The sequence below is a fragment of the Chrysochloris asiatica genome, unplaced genomic scaffold (genome assembly GCF_000296735.1).
Source record: "Chrysochloris asiatica unplaced genomic scaffold, ChrAsi1.0 scaffold00020, whole genome shotgun sequence".
Classification (NCBI taxonomy): Eukaryota; Metazoa; Chordata; class Mammalia; order Afrosoricida; family Chrysochloridae; genus Chrysochloris; species Chrysochloris asiatica.
Genome location: NW_006408538.1, coordinates 2,817,718 through 2,824,644, shown reverse-complemented (window position 1 = coordinate 2,824,644; position 6,927 = coordinate 2,817,718).

Below are 6,927 nucleotides of genomic sequence, written 5' to 3'. Positions count from 1 at the left end.
ACTTCTTCCAACACAGATCTATTGGTTCTTTTGGCAGCCCATGGCACTTTTAGTATTCTCCTCCAAACACCATAATTCAAAGGCATCAATTCTTTTATGGTCTTCCTTATTCACCGTCCAGCTTTCACATGCATATGAAGTTATTGAAAATACCATGGCTTGGGTCAGGCACACCTTAGATTAGATTAAAATAAATGTCTGGGGCAAAAATATTTTCTAAGCTGTGCTATTAACTTCATTTTGTACCATATCAAGAGGCATACAATGCCAGTATACCCCAATGTTAGTAATGTTAAGTTTGATTATGTGATTGCTATGATGCTAAAATGACCAGCAGATCTTTCCATTGTAAAGGTATATTTTTCTTTGTAAATGTGTATGTTTCATATTCCATCAACATTTACCAAATCTATACCATAAACTATATATATGACCTGCACATGAATTAGTTATTTCATTTGGAAGATCACAAAACTGTGATCTAGTTCTAATATTTTTCTTTATAAATTAACTGATATTATTTCCCCTAAAACTTGTTCAGCGTTACCCCATTAATTACTAATTGTCAGAGTAAGAAATTGGTGTCATGACAAGATGACTGTACGTTTTAGTTTGTCCAGGACAGTCCTGGGTATACCAGTTGACCCAGCTTAAATACCTCTGTACTCCCATGCATTGTAAAATTTTTGCCAGATTGAAAATTAAATTTGAATATTAGTACCACTGCAGCATGTTTGGCAGCTAGCACTTGTACCAATATTCCTGTTTTGTTTTGTTTTTTTCTTTTTTTCTTTCATTTTCCCCTTTCTTAGCATTTCCCTCCCCACCTCATCTTAGTTTTTTTTTTTTTCTTTTTAAACTCTTTTTACTTCCTCTTATCCCCCTCTCCACTTTTTTCTCTATTCTTCCTCAACTGTCGGAAGCTGGAGACAAGACCCAGCCATACCCAATCCACCACTGCCCAACCATTGTTCAAATTCCGCCATATACTCCAGCATCATTGTATTGAAAAGAGACAGAGGCCAACAACTACTCAGGCTACACTCAGCTTTGCTACATACTAGGGATCACAGACTCATAGTCATACTCCCTCTAACCAAATCCACCTAGAGATAGGTGATGAGCACCCCATTGCTGCCAAACTAGCGACAGAGTGTCATGAATTCCCTTTTGCTGGATATATTTTAACAAAACAAAACAAAAAATCAGGGTGAAGCAAGCCAATATACAAGCAACAAATTAATACCTTACCACCACAATGTTTCAGAGACATCACAAACCTTCAAATTTCACACATACACACATACACAAAAGGAACATACAAGAAGCAATCAAATCACAGGAAAAGATGATTCAAGCAAGTGACCACATACTGAAACAGAAAATCTTCCAAGTAGGAAACATTATTTGAATTTAGAACCTTCATATTTGTGTCCTTTTAGTAGTTTAAAGAGATCAAGGAAACTAAAGGTGAAATCTCAGAAAACACCGACATGATTCGAGAAGAATTCAGATAGTAACAAAATAAATGGAAATTTGAAAACCAAACAAAAAGAGAAAACAGAAATCCTGATGATTCATGCTAAAATTTCAGGAAGGGTAAAAAGGAGTATAATTAAACCAATGGGAGATATATTTACTGAAATGAAACACGAATTCTCTAATGATAATAACAACAATCACAACACAAAGGAAGTCTAGGAATTAAGTAGAACACCATCAATGAACAATAACTTATGTGTGTTCAGAATGCTGAAACTAAAAGAGAGTAAAAACATTAATAAATTTTTTGACTTGTTGAAAGAAAACATCTTTAATATCATGGCCGATGAGAGGATACGCATTCAAGAAGCTCAACAAATCCCAAATAGTATAGACTCCAAAAGAAAATCACCAAGACATATAATTATCCAATTTTTCAAAATCAAAAACAGAGGAAGAACCCTGAAAATATCATGAGAAAAGACATATGCAAATCAACTAAGTTCAAATTTCTTGTCAGAAACCACACAGACAAGAAGGTAATAGGATGACATATAATACACACTAAAAGAAATGAAAAAAAAAAAAAAATGCCAACCAAGAATTGATGATAAAATTAGGACATTCCAAGATAAACAGAAATTTAATTTACTTCAATTCAAGGACCAACCTTACAAGACCAACCAGACCAACCTTACAATAAATGCTAAAGGAAATAATTCAGACATAGAACCAACCGGCAACAACAGAAAACAACCAGACAGTAAGACACTCAACATTGCCCATAAATCAACCCATTGATGTTGTTTAAGTATCGTCGAGTTAGTTCTGATTTGTAGCAACCCTGTAGAGAGTTTCCAAGGCTAGAAATCTTTATGAAAACAGAAAGCTTCTTCTTTCTACTAGCTAGCACCTGGTGGGCTGTATATGCCAACCTTGTGGTTAGTAATCCAGTGCTTATTCTCTAGAGCTGCCACAATCCTTATAAACCCAGATATAAAAGCATCAAAAATAAAGAAACCCACCAGTCACTCCTCAAGCAGAAAGATGAGACTTTCTGCTCCCACAAAGATTTAGAAGCACTATTGGAGTAGCTAAGAGTCAGGAACAACTTGTTGGCACTTAACAACAACAACATATGAAAAAAAAAAAAAAAAACAACTTAGCAATTCCTTATACTATACACACCGTTTGATACAAAATGAATCATGTTCTTGACTCCAAATGAATCATTGACCTAAACAAGAAAGTTAAAACCCTAGAACTTCTTGAAGAAAATATATGAGACAATCTTACAGCTGTCCTGGTGTCGCACCATAGGATAAGCAATAGACCTCAAGGTCGATTTGAACACATGGTTGGTGGTTCGAACTCACCATCAGCAGTTTCTCGGAAACCCTACACAGGGTTGCTTTGAGTCGGAAACAAATTGAAGGGACTTAACAACAACATCTTAGGGGTGTGGAGTCCTGGTGTATCTGTAGGATAAAAACTGGACTACTAAACACAAGATGGAGATTCAAATCCACCTGCTTACTTATGCAGGGTCACTATGAATCTTATCCTGTCCTAGTGTGGTACTGTAGGACAAGCATTCGACTCCTAACTCTAAGATCCGTGGTTCAAACCCAGAAAACACTCCTTGGAAATCCTATACAGGGTCATGATGAGTTGGAAGTGATTCTAGCATTTAACAACAACATTAGTCTCACAGCTCATTTTTTTTCTCCATATTTTAAGTACTGATTGTTAATTTTATATCTGATAACTCATGGAATTATATTAGTTTTGCAATCATATTTTCACTGATAGTTTTGGGCCTTTTAAGCACACCATCATAACTGGAATATACATAGTTTTACCTTTTATTACACTCTTAATTTTTTTTCTGCATTATTACATTGAATAATAAGAATAATTAATAATGGAAATGACAGACTTCCTTGTCTTATTATTTTTTTTAATGAGAACTTATCTAGTCTTTCCTCAAAAATAATTCTAGCTTTTATGCATGTGCATACACGTATAATCTTGTTAAGGAAGCATTCGTTGAATTTACTTCATAAGGATTCTTTTTAATTAGAAATTGAATTTACACATGCCTCTTAAGCATCTGGGGAGAGAGATATATCATTTCATTTCTTTAAATCTATTAAAGTGCTGAATAATATCAATTGATTTTTCAAATGTTGAATCATTCTTGTATAATGCATTTTTGCATTACTGGAATAAACCCCACTTGGTCAGGATATATTATTTTTTAATGTGCTGTTTAATTTTGCTTGCTAATATTTTACTTTTTATTTCATTCATTCATATTCAGAAGTGAAATTGGTTTTTGAAGCTTTCATTACTTTGGGTTGCAACCCTGTAGTTTGATGTTAATTTTAAAAAATTAATTTAGATGTTTTCTTTCTTACAGGATCCTCTGCAATACTGTTTATTATTTGCTTATCTTTTTGATCTGTATGATTTTTGAAATGATGTATGTGGAGACACTAGGCTTTGCTGATGGCCATAAACGATAGAAACATGGATAATTTTTTAGCATATTGCACAAGCAGTGCATGCTTGTTGAAGAACATTTACAAAGTACATATGAAAAGAAATTCAATAAAATAAGGTTAATACAGGCAACAATCTTTTACTATTTTGAATAATCTTTTCACTAGATGATAGTGGCTGTTAATAGTGCTCTGTAACAAAAAAACATGTGTCTTCAATGTAGCTTCTTTCAGTATAATGTCCTGAGAGCCTAGCTTTCAATTTACTAATACATAATTTCCTTTACGGTAAAAGTATTTTAAAAATAGTTTGAGATACATGATTCTTGAAATAAGCTAATTCTATAATGTTGATTGTTATTGTTGTTATGTGCCGTGGAGTCGGTTCTGACTCATAGCGACCCTGTACAGGGTTTTCCGAGGCTGTAAATCTTTACGGGAGCAGAAAGCCTCATCTTTCTCCTGCAGAACAGCTGGTAGTTTTGAACTGCTGACCATGAGATTAGCAGCCCAATTCGTAACCAATACGCTACCAAGATTTAATTGTAGTCCAATCAGATGGGGCCATGATTATAATATTATGTATGAGCAACAACTGTCTTCAGTGAAGGCTACCATTTTCGGGGTAGGGTGATTTGCTTGAATGCTTATTTTAACCTTTACCTTAAACAATCAAAATCAAAACAAGCCATCTATATACTGATAGAATCTGTAATTAGATACCAATGTCCAGATTCTGTTTTCTGATTGGTTCTGACTGCCAAATACAGGGATTATTACATGAATACCTAACATGTATTTTAAGACAAAGGAAAAAAAGAAAAAGGTTTGCTTCCTCTGTTTCTCTTTCCTAGTTCTTTCTGAGGATTCTTTGAATTTTTCAGGATTCCAACTTGATTTATTGATAGTACTTTTGAGTGACTTTTTGTGTAGTTTTCATGGTGGTTGTTCTGGCAGAGGGCAATGAGCAGGGGTAATTATAGCCAGGTTAATGAGAACCCAGGGACAATCTCTTAATTTGTACACACATATACATACATACCCCTTGGAGTCCTGGTGTGGCAATGTGGGTTAATGCGCCAGACTTCAAAGCCGTTTGAACTGCGGTTCAAGTTCATCAGTTCTTGACGACACTCCACAACACGACAACATACATACCCCTTACCTCATCTATGGTGCTGGTGGTTTGATTTGATTGCCGCCTTGTCTAACACCTCTTGGACTCGAGTCCAGGGTAAATACTCTCACGTCTCTCCCAATCCTCACCCCTAACATGCCTCTGTGTTCTGCTATTAAAATATGTGTATGCGACTCATCACAATCTACTGGTATTAATTTTTCTACTTCTAGTTTACTGCCAAGGAGCTCTGGTAGTGTAGTAGTTACAGGCTGATAACCTCAAGGTCAGTAGTTCGAAACTACCAGCCATTCCAAGGGAGAAAGATGAGGCTTTCTGCTCCTGTAAAGATTTAGAGCCTCAGAAACCCTATGCAGGTTCGCTAGAGTAGAAACTGACTCCATGGCACACCACCACCACCAGTTTACTTCCATTTATATCCCTGTTCCTTCCGCACATTCAAAATATAACTAATTAAAATATTTCCTCCAAATTCAAGTACATCAAGCACCACATCAGATGGTGTTAAAATGTTTGCTTCAGTTATCAAGTATTTCTTATTCTGTTTACCTCTGTCGTTATTAAGTGCTGTCCAATGGTTCTGACTCATAGTGACCTTGTATAGGGTTTCTAAGGAGCAGTGGGTGAGTTGGAACCGCTGACCTTGTGGTTCAAACTGACCTTACTGTCCAGTGCTTTATCCCATATCACCACACCAGGATTCCATTTCTTTTCTGTTTAGATACATTTCTTTTTTTCATCTTTTATGTGGATTTGCTAGAAACCAATTCTCTTCATTTTTTTTCATCTGAGACTATCTCTGTTTTTCCTCCAGGCCTGAATAATATTTTCACTGAATATGGAATTTTCAATTGAGTTGTTTTTTTGTGTCTAAGTACTTGACAAACTTTGTGCCACTTCTTCCTGGCTTTCATGGTTTCAGATAAGAAATCTATTGTCATTTGAATTAGTGTTTTACTTTAAGTATGCCTCCTTATCTAGCACTTCACGTTTGCAATTTGAAAATATTCTTATGCAATGCCTCTATGGTCTGGGTCCTATGCAAGGCCACAGCTGGGCTGAGGACACCTATGTAGGTCTCGATGACAACTGTCTGTGAGACACCTTCCCCTACTCCATCTGTGTTGGGGAGCCATAGAAGGTGTGGGGAGAAGGCAGGACAACGTGAGCTGTGGACAGCCAGGGGGAGGTTTGGTAAGGGCCTGAAGGTTCTAGGAAGGCCAGTAAGGGGAGATAATAAGGAAGGGAGAGGGAGTGGGCAATGTGGGCCTACAAGACTGGAAATTTAAGTGGACGGAGGATCAGTGAAGTCCCTGCCTAAGGTGAGTGGCAGAAGGAGGAGGGTGATGATGAGTGGGGTCCCTACTAAAGGTGAGCAGTGGGAGGCAGCAGGCAGTGGGCAACTTCTGACCAACCCCAGTGGGCTTTGTGGTGGTGGGTAAAGGAATGGGGTTTCCTGTGCCACATATAACCCATATAACCCAAGACACGCCAGACGCTCCTTATGAACAGTGAGCAACTGTGAGTGGGTGATGACATTAGTACTGAAGATGGGGCACATCTTCCGACTCTCCCCCAAATGCCACTTTCTTCTAATGACCTGGTCTTTGGAAACTATGTTAAGAAGTGAGGAGTAACTATAATATGTTTTCAATATTTAGTTTTTGGGTTTTTTTTGTTTTTTTAATGTTTTATTGTGAATTGTGTGATAGTCTACATGGGAGAACATCAGCTTTACATTCATTCCATCATCCATCATTTCATTGGCATAGTTATCATCCTGTCCATGCATCCTCACCCAAC